The following is a 15,090-nucleotide window of genomic DNA, read 5'->3' as shown; positions in this document are numbered from 1 at the left end:
AATCCGAGAGATTTCTAAACATTCTGGACAATGCAGTGCTGCCTACTGTGTACCACTTCTGTGGAACTGACTATGGTCTTGCAAGACAATGCACCATGTCATAAAGCTACTTCCGTAACTGCGTGGTATGTGGACATGAACATCACCACATTTGGCAGGCATCCACAGAGACCTGTTCTCAACCCTTGAACATCTGTGGGATGAACTGGAGAGTCGGATGAGGTCAAGGGACGTCTGTCCCTCAACAGTCCAGGACCTCATTACATGCCTACAGGAAGAATGGTCCAAAATTTCAATTGATCTCTATCATATGTTTGTTGAAATGATGCCCCGTATGATTGCTGCATTCATTACAGCGAAAGGAGGTGCTACATCTTATTAAGGTGGGCATCATGACTTTGTTTGTGAGAAACAAACAGCCATGGCTGTTTGTTCCTCACAGTATGGTGTCCGTTGACATCTTTCCAAGCAGTGTATATATCAGTCATTTTCTAATCTGCTGGTATAACCTGTTATTACAGAAGACGCTATGAGTGAGCGAGCGAGCGAGCGAGCGAGCATTGCCCGCTATAAGCATATTATTTTTAGTAGGATATACTGACCTGATTGGATGAGTGGTTAATGTAACCACATTGCAATTAAACTGCTGTGGATTTAGATCATGTCATAGGCAGAGATGTGTTTAGGTGGTAGATGAATTTCGTCCTTTGGTGTGAGACCACATCCCTGCTCATTGGAGGCCTGAAGTGGCTTGAAAAAGTTCAATATTAGGTCTCTAGAGCAGGGTTTCTAAAGACCTAACATGCATAAAAAATATGAAAAAAATAAAAAATATAGAAAAATAAATTGTTAATCACCTATAGTGCTGATGTACTATAGGTTTAAAACTTCTTAGGCGGGAGAAATAAGAGAGAGAGAGAAAGATATTGCACCCTACAGAACTGGTCCATGCCATGGGAATCTGGCTTGACCATTTAAACTGACTGGATATGACTATGATATTGAATTTGGATATAAAATAAACGTTGCTGCAGTGATAGACATTTTTAAAAGAGGCTGATCACCTCAGGTAGACTGATATCAGCTAGTGACTAATCAGGAGCAGAGGTCATCACAGGTACTTCCATTTCACTCCTCGAAGCTTGACCTAGTAAATTTTTTCTTGATATTCTCACTGAAGAATTTCACCAGTACAAGTTGGAGATTTTTTCCCTACAAGAAGTGAGATGGAAAAAGGTTTTTTATAGAAGGGTACCACTCAATTCATATACTCTAGAGAAAGCATGGAAAATAGCAAGGCAACATCGTTAATTAAGAAAAATATTATTAATGTTCTTCTTGGGTATAACTACATTAATGAAAGGATTGTTTAGAAAATGGACAGAAAGAGTTTTTTTTATTTTTTTTTAAAGCAGTTCTTAGATATACTCAACAGTTTTAAGACAGGTTTATTGATTTGGTTTATTTGTAATTACTGCCGAAGCAACTCAGGCTATGAGGCCAGTGTGTTATGTCTGTTAATTGCTTTTGTTCTAATGACCGGTTTGCCTGCTTTGCGGGACGAAAAACCCGAATTTCCGGAAGTAAAACCCTGCCGTTTCCATATGAGACTATAAGGCAGGTGACATAACAGTTATTTTAAGGTATTGGAATTCCAACGTTGGCAGTGATTCTAATTACCGGGAAGTAATAATTGGCAATTGGTGTTGGTAATTGGGACAGTGAGAGATGCCTCCAGTTAGGTAAACTAAATGGACCGAGAATAACCAACATCTATTTCAAGCATAAAGATATTTACAAGCACACTTGGGTCTCACATGATGGTATCCATAAAAATATGATTGACTGTCTCCTAATTAATACTTAATGGACAAGTTCTGTGAGGTATTCTAGGACGTAAGAGACTCGAAGATAGGTTTCGACCATCTACACCTGTGGTTCTCAACCGGTGTTCCCCGGAACACTGGTGTTTTGCGGAAGGAGAATAGGTGATCCGCGAGAAGTTCTGGAATTTGTAATTTTTAAATTAATTTGTCAGCACAAATTAATTTAATGATGGTTTTATTGATGTTTAATTAACAATTAATTATCAATTATTGATTAATAATAAAAAATCAGCTAAATTACCAATTAATTATTAATTTATACATTACAAAATAACCAAGGTGTTCCGTCAAAATTTCAGGATTTGTGAAGTGTTCCGTAGTTGAAAAAAGTTTGAGAAACACTGATCTGTACTGTTAAGACCACTTTACATTTGAAGCTTGGAAAATGTACCCCTTAACACTAAAGCAGTGGTCGCCAAAGGGGTCGATATGACATTGTTAGGGGTCGATTGGGGGTCGACAGAAAAATATAAGACATCATTGTATGTAATATTTAATTCGGTTAACTTGGATTACCTCCATAACAAAAGACATGGACAACGCAATTAAGAGTGAATCGTGGGATCAGTACCTCCATCTTACAGGTCCATGAATAGGACCTGTAAGATGGAGTCATGAAATTAGTTACTGAGGCCAATCAAGTAGGCCAAAATGACGTATTTACCAATAAACGGATGTTGGTGGTTCCTGCCGGTCGGCGCAGTGGGAGCGAGATTGCAACACGTGCGTGGCTCTTATTTACTGATACAAGTATTCGATCCCAGTCTCATTTTTGCGCATCGACATACAAGTGAGCGTTAATGTTCTAAAATTCATAAACATACATATTATAATTAAATCGTTATTCATTCACGAACTAAACTTCTCTATGTTGAAGAGTTGAGCAGCGCTTGTAGTAATACCAGTAGTTTATTAATATCATTAGAAATACCAGTGATATTACTAGTGATAGTAATAGTAGTAGTAATAGTAATATAATAATATATACTATATTATACATATACATACAATAAACACTGTAACTATAAAATAAACAATCTAAAAACTCACATAAGCGTCTTTTTTTTTGCTTGTCCTATTATAATTACGTAATAGTAAAATATAAGGGATCGATAAAGAGTCAAGAAACTTGAAGGGCTCGACGGGCAAATAACTGTGGCGACCCCTGCACTAAAGTATTAAGCAATACCGATACTCCTAGAATTTACCAGAATTAGTTGCTCACAGAGTTGAACTAGCTAGCCATACAAGATCATTATGTAGAAAGTGTGGGAGAAGTCTTCAAGAAAGCTGTACGTGAAACAATTCAGAGCATGAAACTTTTAAGGATTACAGAGGAACAAAAACAATTATTTGAGACGTGATGCACTTTAGTTACTTGCTGTAAGAAAGAACGCAGAAAGAGGATGGAACAGCATCCATATAATGAGAAGAAAGGAAGGTATAGGGACATTAATAAGCAAGTAAATGCACAGTCGAAAGGAGATAAAACTGTTGGTTCAAATATAGCTAGAGAGAATAATCAGAAAAGGCTATGTAAAAATATTAAAATATGTAGTGACCTTCTCTTAGTAATTCCGATCACAATCTCATCCAAGTTTCATATTTAGTGAAATGCTTTGCCCTCAGCAATTCACAACCACGTTCCCTTTGATATTACAATGCCAAGTGGGAAGATAGACTTTCACTCTTCCTTTTCATGGTCGGACTACTGTTTCCTTTCTCCAAATCCATATACTTGTGATCTTATTACAGGAATTATCCATGTGGAATGAGAACCTTTATTCCCCATTCTGTCCAGTCTTCCACTCAATATCCAAACCATGGTTTTCCAAGAATTATTCTATGGCAGTCCAATTAAAAGCTTACCAGCAAATGGTTTGAGACAAAAACTCAAGCTTCATTAAAAGTGGATGCTGAATCTGAAACTGACGATGCTTTCAAATTTATCATTAACAGTACTAATTCTGATTTTGAATGGACTAAAGGAGAAATCCCACTTCCTGTGCCAATGGAAGTTGTGTCTTAGTCCCTAACAAAAGTTGTTCGTCACAACTTTTATTTATGCTCCTATCCCACTGAGTGGGTAACTACAATGCAGAGATAGACATTGATGAGTAGAATAAGGAAGTTGTTGTTGTTCCTCGTTGTACGTCCTTGATCTGAGTACATGTTGACTATTGTGCACAGGTTTGGTCGCCTAGGTAACATCGAGATATAAAACCAATGCGAGCTAGAGAGAGAGAGAGAGGGATGCATATAACTATGATAATATCGACACTGCGAAATGTGAATACGAGGATAGTTTGAATGAATGTGAATTGCAGCTTGCTGAATAGGCAGAAAAGAAAAGACATGAGAGAGAAATGTTGGTGAAGTTGATGAAAGGATTTTACAAGATAGATACAGAGATGATTTCGGTTGGGAAAGAACAACAGGTTATTCTTGAAAGTTAGAGTGCAGTTACAGGGGCGCGCCGGCCATATGTACAATGTGTGCGACGCACACAGGCGCCAAAGAGGAGGAAATTCTTTAAAAAAAAAAACGTTTTTTTAAAGTGATTTTTTATTGGTGGGGGGCGCTAATTAAGTTTTACACACAGGCGCCGGACACTACTGGCGTGCTACTGGGTATAGAGGCGCCAACTAAAGTTTTGCACACAGGCGCCGGACACTACTGGCGCGCCCCTGTGCAGTTAGCAAGAGAGTGAGCAGATATTTAGGCGGTGGAATATGTTGCTTGAGGGAGTAAGTGCACACATGGTGAATGACTTCACAACTAAGAAGTAATGACATTCATTATATGAAATAGAATGGATTTCTGCGATAAGTTCTAGGACTCCATGGAAATATCCCATTAATAGTAATAATAACATAAAAAATTTCAATTATTATTACTATTGTTGTAAATCTTGTCCAAGTTGACAAACTACTGTTTATTGGAATATAACATCAAGTATAAGTTTGGTTAACTGGGGTGCCTTTCTCTCTCTCTCACAGCTGATATTTACTGCATTATCAGAGGGATACATAGATTATTTATTTATAACTGCAGATGGTCTCGCTCGTAAGATTTCTGAATTTAGTTCTGCAATCCAAATCGATTCAATTGAGGATCGTTGAAATTCACCGTGGATTAATCATTGGGTTACTTGGCATTTCCGAAACATAGTGTAGCAATCTACCAGCTACACTGTATTTCCCCCTAGCATCATGCTTGCAATTAAAGATTTTTTTTTTTTTTTACCATACATTTGAAAAGTCAAGATATGAACTACCCATTATCAAACATACTGAAGCCCCCACCCCCGCTACAAATATATCCTGCATGAGCTCCTAAAATGAATATTGTAATAAAAGTGTATTTAAATTAATGTGTTCAGTACAGCCAATTATTCAAATTTACATTAACCTTTCACGTTCATATATAAAATTTATAAAACCAAAAAAAAAAAAAAGAAAAGAGTACCGATTTTTGGACTGTCTGACCATAATGTTGTTTGATAAAACTGATTTTATTATCAAAGGAAGAGCCACAAGACTTCATTTCGGCTTTTATTAATTTTTCGTGTGTCTTTCAGTCATTTTACTTTATAATAACAATCACTTTATAATTTGAAATATTAATTTGTTAATTTTTTACTTTGTTTTTAAAAATTCGTAGTGAAACATAGCCGTTTTTATTCTCGTGTAGGTGTAAACATAGAAGTAGGTTGAACTAATTCATTAAATCTAACACAACATTGCACGTGGGCGTCGTAATACTTGCTGTGAAAGAGCTGAAACAAGGGTGTGATTTTTCAGAGTACAAGGTTAAAGACACCCTCATAGTGGATCACCGTAACACATATTCATTACAAATTTAAGAGACCCAATTTGTAACCGGTGAGGTTCTCGGTTTAGCCAACCATTCCAAGATAGCGGCAGGTTAGTCCCGCCGTCACAACTTAACTCTCGGCACCAATCCGGCTTGCTCGGATAGCGATGTTCCCACGTTCCCGAGACCTTCCCTTCCTGCCCCTCAAACGGGCGAGAGGTCAATATTCTTGAACATTTTTCTCTCGGAGCATTCCTGGCATGTCTTCGACCACTCCACCTCGCCGGCTGTCTGCGTGCGCTAGTTTTGCTTCTAGTGATCTCATCGCTATGCTCTGCTTAGGAACTGACATAACACCACAACAACCTGTTCGACTGTTAATACCGACACAACGGTGAATTAAACGCGCAGCTATTTATTACTGTCTATTTAAATTTTAATGGCATAAACCGCAATTGTGCACCTAATAAGAACAATTGCCAGCAAATACAAAAGACCGCTTTCTTTATACGTCGGAAGTTGTTGTTGCAGTTTGCGTGTTGCTTAGCCATGATAGCTAGAAAACTGGTCACAGTTACTACTAAATCTAATAAAACTGCATGATTATCAAAATACATAGCACAATATTTTTATTGTAAGTTTCGAAAAGTGCATATTTTGATATTAAAAAGCCCAGAAAAAATTTATTGGGGGTGATGGATTTAACAGATGCCAAAGTGACCACATAACAAAGTTCTGAGAAAATCGAAATATGGCGTATATTGTGGGAGGGAGAAAGAAAGAAGGGGAAAAAAAGACAGTCACATGAAAATAGCAATTAAACAAAATAAATTTGTTATTCTGAAGAAACATTAAGCTTTATTTGTGTATTTGGAGTTATGTGCACCATTTAAATTTTTTTTGAAAAACAAACAAACAAACACTGATAAATTAAGCAAGTACAAAAAAAGGTTATCATAAAAGTACCAGAATAGAAGATTGTCTTGTCATATTAAGTAAAATTCAAGGAATTCTTTGTTTGCTTGGCAAGCCAGAGTAATTACAGAGGTCTTGCTCTAGTGATCTGTTCGTATTTTATGACAAGGCAACAATTGGACTTCACAATGGTCAAAAATTCATTTAATAGATTACTACATTAATTGGTGCAAACTGGGGAAGATGAGGAGAAATAACACATTGGTGGATGTGTTATAGTAGAGTGTTGGCCATGGCAAAAAGTGGTGTTGAATGAGTACTTTGTTAGCATGTGTCATACTGATATAAAGGATGCTGTGCAGCCCTTGGAGTGGAGACAAATGATGGAGAGATTAGAACTAAACAGTCAAAGGTGTTTCAAGTGTTGATTGAGCTGGATGCTATCTATGCCTTTGAACCTGGTTTAATGAAAGTTTTGCAGTGGGAATTGTTCCAAACAAGTGGAAAACAGGCAAAATAGTGCTACCTCACAAGCATAGTTCCAGAGCAGAAGTTTCCAATTATAGACTAGTTTGTATATCTGTAGTTGTAATTATGGCAATGGATTGTGTTGGAATACATGATTTGATACACATAGGATTCTTTATGATGGCCAGCATGGATTTCTTACGGGTAGGTCTTGCTATAGTGATCTGTTCGTATTATATAGGGCTGCACCAACCCGAGGGTACAAGGGGTACACCGCACCTGTGTATCGACATTGATAGGGTGGCATTTTACGTAGCTAATATCTAATTTGGATTATACAATGCATCGGTCACCCCTAATACAATGCAGTATTAGGGGTGGCAAATACCCTTGTCGTGCCCCTGGTATTATATGACAAGGCAATAATTGGACTTCACAATGGTCAAAATCCATTTAATAGATTACTACATTAATTGGTGTACAAACTGGGGATGATGAGGAGAAATAACATATTTGTTAGATGGAATGGATATTGGCTCTCTGCCAGCAAGTTGTGTATGAATGGACGGTGTCTCAGAAAAGGAAAGCAACCAGTGGTGTGCTCAGTACCGTCGACAGGGTGTTGCATAGAGGCTGCCTGCCTCATGGTGTTTAATAAGGGTGTTCATTCAGCCATATTGCGGTAGGCGCCGTCACTATACTAACAATTTCTGTTAGCGTAGCAAGTGTGGAAAGAAGTTTTTCCTAGCTTAAACTGATTAAAAATTATTTACGAACAGCAATGACCCAAGAAAGGTTGGTTGGTCTAACAACTATATCAGTAGAGGCGGACATAGCTTATAATTTACATTGAGAAGAGCTTATGAACAGTTTTATTGTGCAATATCCCCGTAGAGCAAACATCAAACATTTAATTAATATTATTATGTAATCGTTTTACATCAATGTTTCTCTTGTAATAAAAACAAAATAGCAATTGGAGATTTTCTTATATTTTTGTCTTATAATCCATTGTGGGTGATATTTAATTGTTTGCCTCAGGGCACGATCTAATCTGGTGACGACCCTGGGTGTGCTGCTGGATTCTGTTTTAGGACTCCAACTGTTAGTGATATTTTGCATGAATTGACCAGAGATTGAATGATTTTTTAGCTTGGACAGATGACTGAAGTTTCAGTTTTAATGTTTACATTGCACCTCCCCCCCCCCCCCCAGAGTGCAGCGCTTTGCATTTTGGGATAGAAATGTATAGAACTGTGTAATGTATTGATGGAAGTGTACTTCAGGAGGTGGATGAAGTATGTGATCAGGAGTGATGATCAGCAGAGGCTTGAAGTTCAGAAGATACATTACAAGGGTTGGAAAAGCTACTCAATTGCTGTTATGATCAGGAGGTACATTAACAAGTAGAGATAAGGAGATTCTACAAGAAATTGGTCGGACCACACATGTTTAAAAAAAAGTGATTAAAGAAGTGTCACATCTCTGGAATGTTGGTTATGGGCAGATGTTGAGGAAATGTAAAGTTTAGTGGATAGGTAGAAAAAGAGACAGTGATATAATAGAGGCATTAAAGTTTGAAGATGGGGTTTTGCCAGATTATTACAGAAGAGATTAGAAAATAGAGTGGAATGTGAGAGGAGCAAAGAACATACTATCCCTGGAAGTTGTGTAGTGGTTGGATGTGTGAATACTAAGAGTGTGAATGTTTTAAAGTTGAACATGATGGATGCATTTACCGTTATTTTATTTACGAGAAATGTGATCCATAAGATAATATTAAGTAACTGATAATGGGAATAATGTACACTTTGTATTGTACTTGGTTTTTACATCAAATCATCTTCCTGTGCCACTGACTTTCAGAGTATAGGATATATATTATTTTGTATAATGTATCCTTTACACCATATAATTTTGACATTTGAAGAGATTTCCACTTGATAACTTGTCATAGATCTTTTCAAAATCTTCAAAATTTAAACAAATAGTAATCCTTTATATTCCCAAGATTTCTCACCTGTTTTTAAAGTAAAAATTTGTTCAAGTCATCCATAAAGGCTTGAGCTTAGCTGTTCTTCAACAGCTTTCTTAGCAGTCTCCATGAAGTTACTGTTTTCTGTGACCAGCTCTGTCATTAGTCATTTTTCTAAGTAATTCTTCTAGGTATAAACAGTCTCCTTATCTTTAGTTTTTATATATCTGTTGGCATCTATTATTGTTTTTTTGTTATTACTCTTTCTTCCATTTCAAAGTTTTTGAGTAACCTCAAAACATTTTGTCCTTATGATATTTGTCTTATAGTTTGTCTTCTGTGTTTTTTTCATAATCTTCTGCCAAATTTTGTCAAGCTACTTTTACACACAGCATTTTTATGTTCTCCTCTGTATTCTCTCTCCCGCCAATTTACTAGGCTGGAATTTCATTATGATTTCTTTTCTTAAGCTGCTGCTTTGCATGAATCCGTTATGGAGGTCCTATTTTTTGACAGACAGCCCCAATAATGCACTTCTCCCAATGTTTTCTTTTGATTTTTTAAAATTTACTGATGAAGTTTTCTTTTTGTTTTCGAGGTTATTTTTTTTTTCTTATGTGACCAAGGCAAAATATTTAATTAGTCTAATTAGCTAAATAAATTTAGTTACTTAATATTCATCTTCAAACATGTCTTTTCTCTATTAAACATCAAAGTACAAACATGGCTAAATTATACCACCTTTACCATGAGTTGCCCCAGTCCTGAAAATACTTCAGGCAAACAAGCTTTGTTTGCTTACACTTGGATAAAGGATTAAACCAAATATATAATTGGTATAAATGGCTAAATACTCATCACTGTGGCAAGCTCTTTTAATTCTTTATGTATGGTACAGTTTTTGAAATTGTTCGGAGTTGTAATTTTCATTGTTGATGTTTCTGGTTATTTTTGTGAGGACTATCATGATATCCATGAGAAATTTATGTTATTCTAAGAACTTTAATGACTAGTGGTAGTTTTATAGAAAAAATTTAGTGAGCGTGTCAAAAATTATGATATGCTTATGCTATACCAACTTTTGACTTAAGTACTTTTGGCATAGAATTTTACTTGGGCACTAAAGTGGTCTCATTGAAACCAAAACTGTGGTCTCATTGAAACCAAAACTGAAACAGAGATCTTACATACGAAATTTTATTTCATACAGCTAGTGAAGAATTATCAGTGAATCATTTTGACTAAATTAAGCCATATGGACATTGTATGTGTAAATCTTCAGCTTTCTTAAATTGTATTCAACCAGTGTTAAAAACTTATATTATTGCAATATATATTTTCAATGCTTTTTCTGTTGTGCAACTTGATTGAAAGAAAATTTGAATGTGTTGAAACATTTTGTGATTCCAAATATGAATTTTCAATGAAATCTCTTTAGCTTGAGTTTTGAAGTCACTTGTATATGGACTAATATAAAATAAATGTCTTATGCGGTCTCGATTTTTGAATTGTTCACCTAAGAATGTGAGTTTTTTTGGATGACTCTGATCAGAGAAAGGGGTGATATTAGAAAATCTGCACTTTAATGCCAAAAATTGGAAGAAGTGGAAATGAGGCACAAGTATTTATTTGTGTAAAGGATGCAAGGAAGAACTATTAGAAAGGCAAATGTGTTTGCAAGAGGAATGGCAGGAGTTTAATGAATTTCATCAAATACTTATTATATGAATAGAAATAATAGTGGTTGCTGTGGACAAGGATGTGGCTGGTTCATCATGAGTCACTGATTTGGAAAAATTAGCAGTGAAAGAAACTAAAATAATTCAAATCAATCAGTATTCCCTTATTGTTTAATTATAAAAATGCTCTAGTTACAGTGAGTCAGTCTTGAACCTAAAACTGAAAATTACTTTTTTAACATCTGCATGTGCCCAGTTTGTTGGTCAGGTGGACAGTGCTTCCACTCTTCAACCATGGAGAATAGATCATGGGTGTACTTCTAATGCAGTCATGGATGTGAATTAAAGTGGTGGATGAATTTTGTTACCTGTGTGAGACAACTTCTACAATGCTTATTGGTAGACTGACCATATTTCTTTGAAACAAAAATGGGAGTATGGTTATATAATATTCTGAAAAGGTAAGACGATAAAAATTTTTTAGTACATAAACCCATTATTTTTGCCAAGTCTTTTGCAACCACCAAAATTGGTGATCATGTTATCTATACACAAAGCAACAATTTTGTTTTGTAAGGCAAATTTGTCACTTCCTTCAACATAGTACACTGTAGGTCAGATGTTTCCCCAGCTAAGAAAATAAAGTCTATAATTTTGTCTTGAACACCACAATTTGGCAAAGAGTACTGCACAACGATTAGAAAAAGTTTGATTCTTTTTTTGTTTGATGCATCGAAACTGACTGTAATGCTTTTTGTTTTATTCAAATCCTCTATTGTTAAGCCCAGTATTTATGGTGATAAAACATTGGTAATTATTGCTTCTGATTTGGTACGTGCTGAAGAATTTTGGTTCATAAATTTTATTCATGAATGTTGAAAAGCAGTCATTTGCAGGAAAACTTTGGCCATGACGCACAGTATGATAACAACAAGAGCTTAACTTGATGCAATTTTATTGCTTTCACTATCACCATCACGTCTCACTATAAACGAGCTTCAGTTTTTAACTGAAGCCAGAGTCTTTTCAGCATCCTTGTGTTTCTGCTACATACATGTTGGTTGATGTCGCTTCTACCTCCATGATCAACGGAAAAATGGATGTTACAGTGTTGGACATCACTACACAGCTTGTCGAGTTTAATAAATTTGAATTCTTTTTGGAGATCGTCATTAAAACTGCAGTTTCGCCTCTTTGACCTGCAAGGATAGACTAAAAGTTTTAAAAAATAAGACTTAAAACTTTAAAAAGTATGAAATTTAAACCATCGGCATCTATGGTGTGCCACCTTTCTACTCTACACATCCTGCTGGTATCATTCAGAGTAGCTAGTATCCCAACCAACCCATTATCTGTCTGCATCTCCTCAAGGATGTATACCAGCTTGCCACACCACTAATCTCTAATTTGCAATGCCTTTGCATAGTCCAATAATATCATCATCTATGAATTTCCTTTATTCAATACATTTGTTACTTTATTAATAAATGGAAGTAGACTGCTAAAGCAGAACCTCTTATTTACAAAATTCTGTGTCACATTCCTAACCAAACAGTTTAAACTACAAATGCAGGTATATAGACTGATCTATAATTGAAAACATCAAGCTTGTGGACAGGAGTTGAATGTTATTCATCTCTGCTATTTTTAACAGTATTACATGATACCAAAACAATAAAATATATTATTTGTAAAACTGGCTTATTTTTCTGGATTTCGAACTGGTATCTCCAGAGCACAACTACTTGTTACAATATATAAGCAATGATGAGTTTAGGAAATATTTCCAACTTTAATGAACAACAGACCTAAAGTCCTAATTTGGGGGCCCTCTTTGATTTTAAGATGACTGTCTAAGAAAGTTTTGATGGCTTAATGTAGCCATACTTGTTGAGTTTAAAGGAGTGTTTCACCATTGCCTACTCTGAAAATAGTAGGCAATGGTGAAAGTCTTATTTGTAATGACTCCTATGTAGCACACATTTTCTTCTATTTCATCTTCTTTGATTTTAAGATGACTGTCTAAGAAAGTTTTGATGGCTTAATGTAGCCATACTTGTTGAGTTTAAAGGAGTGTTTCACCATTGCCTACTCTGAAAATAGTAGGCAATGGTGAAAGTCTTATTTGTAATGACTCCTATGTAGCACACATTTTCTTCTATTTCATCTTCTTTGATTTTAAGATGACTGTCTAAGAAAGTTTTGATGGCTTAATGTAGCCATACTTGTTGAGTTTAAAGGAGTGTTTCACCATTGCCTACTCTGAAAATAGTAGGCAATGGTGAAAGTCTTATTTGTAATGACTCCTATGTAGCACACATTTTCTTCTATTTCATCTTCTGTGAAGAAATGTCCACATTATGAAACCATCTTTAAAAGCCCTATAAAGATTCTTCATATCCTAGAATGCTAAGATGATGAATAGGTAGTTTTAATACTGTACAAGGTATTGGTCAAAACACACATGAATTAATGTGTGCACACTTAGTCATCTAGTCTAGTTCCAGTATGATATGGAAACTCTGGAAATGGTCCTCATTCCATTATCAGAAGACAATGGAATAAGGTTGAGAAAATATGAATTGCAAAGTTTAAGTGGATTAGCAGCAGAAATGTGATATGACCTTTAAGTTCAGTGATGTGATTCATATTTTTAAAAAAAAATGTATTGATTAGCAGTGAGTTTTTTGGTCTTATAAAATTACTCCTTGTAAAGAGTATTTTATTTAATAATTTGCATATGCATACTTTGAAGACAGTGGGCAGACACTTGAAATTTCAATTTAAGTAAATATTTCATTATTACACTTAATAATGAAATATTTACTCAGATTGAAATTTTTCAAGTATCTACCCACTTTAAATCAGAATTAATGTATAAAACATCAAGGAATAATGTTCTATGCTGCTGCTGCTCCACCAAAGAAGAATTAAGACAGAAATTAATGTTGAAATGTTCATTCTAGATTGACCTGCACATCTCATTGTCAGCTTCTTTGTACCTGCATGATGTGTGCTAATTTCAGCAGATCATCAAGCAAGACACATTTACACTGCAGCAGTGTATACTGCATAATCAGCCAATTAAGCAGAGATCCATAAGAAAAAGAGCATGTGAAAGGAATAGCATGAGAATAAGAGTGAGATCAGTTATGAAATATATATGAAGTACAAGCCATAAAAGTAATGAATATCGTATGAGAAGCTAAATTGAGTATGAAAAGAAATTGGCTATGCAGGCTAAAGGCAATCCAAAAGAATTTTATCATTAAGCCTCAAGCAAAAGAAAGAATGACTTTATTGAATGCAGATGGTACTTGAGTGTCAGAAGCTAAGCACTCATTAATTGAACAATCTCATAGATTGTTCAATTAATGAGTGCTCACTTTGCTAAGGTATATCAACTAGTGTATGTAACATGGTGCTTAGGGCACAGTGGATGAAAAGTTAGAGGTTCATGAAAATGAGGTTGTAGAGCCATTGCATAACCTGGATAAGAATTTGTCTATAGGGACAGATGGAATATCAGCATGTTTGCTAAAGGAATGCTCATCCAAATTTGCTAAGCCTTAGACATGTTTGTATAACTTGAGTCTCAGCTCAGGAAGGATACCACAGGAATGGAAGGAATGTATGATTGTTCCATTGTACAAGGGTGGTGCAAAAATTGATGTCATCAAATCATCATAATAATCAACTATTTTTATCTGATATTTAGATGGAGTTAAAGGCCATAGTATTTTGTAAAATCTCAAACTATAACATTGTGTGGGATATATGTCATCTTTTCCCAAGGAGGAGGTGAGGAGAATATATTGAAAATAAGGTGGAGAGGATTAAATTAGAAGTAAATTATTGAGCATTTGTAAATGAAAGAAATGAATTAGGAAAAACACTAAATTCATTCACCCATAAACAGATAAGGGATATTATTATTTGACACCTCCAGGGAGTCCAAAGGCTCGTCAAGGGAGGGTGTGCCAACAGCATCGAATGATTGACCCTTCCAACTACTAACCGTGCTCAAACTTGCTTAACTTTTTGGTTGAGCCATTAGTAATAGAGGCGCTACCAATCGACCTTTCCTTCTCGTGTTCTTCCTGAAAACATTCAGAGCACAAATAACCCATTCTGAAGATGGCTTGACTTTATTTTTTCCCTTATCTCGGGATAAATTGAAATATGACCCATTGGTAAGTGCGAGTTATAGTTTGGCCAGTTGTGATTACATCTATTTCAGTAATTTAGGGCATGTGACTTTCATAAAATTTCAGGTTTATTACAGGTAATAGCATAATAGTTAGCTTTTTCAGAAGAGAAGATAAATTATAACATTTTGTATTGCACTTGA

General features: G+C 35.5%; 1 protein-coding gene across 5 annotated transcripts in view; it reads left to right on the top strand.

Moving 5' to 3' along the window:
- The window catches only part of LOC150093607 (cyclin-dependent kinase 4-like), a 358,246-nt gene that overhangs the window by 262,574 nt on the left and 80,582 nt on the right, over positions 1-15,090 (top strand). The gene's annotated exons all lie outside the window — the stretch shown is intronic.

This window comes from Typopeltis vanoorti, chromosome 23 (genome assembly GCF_054136105.1).
Source record: "Typopeltis vanoorti isolate ZY-2024b chromosome 23, IOZ_Tvanoo_1.0, whole genome shotgun sequence".
NCBI classification, from domain to species: Eukaryota; Metazoa; Arthropoda; class Arachnida; order Uropygi; family Thelyphonidae; genus Typopeltis; species Typopeltis vanoorti.
This window is presented reverse-complemented; position numbering and strand designations above follow the sequence as displayed.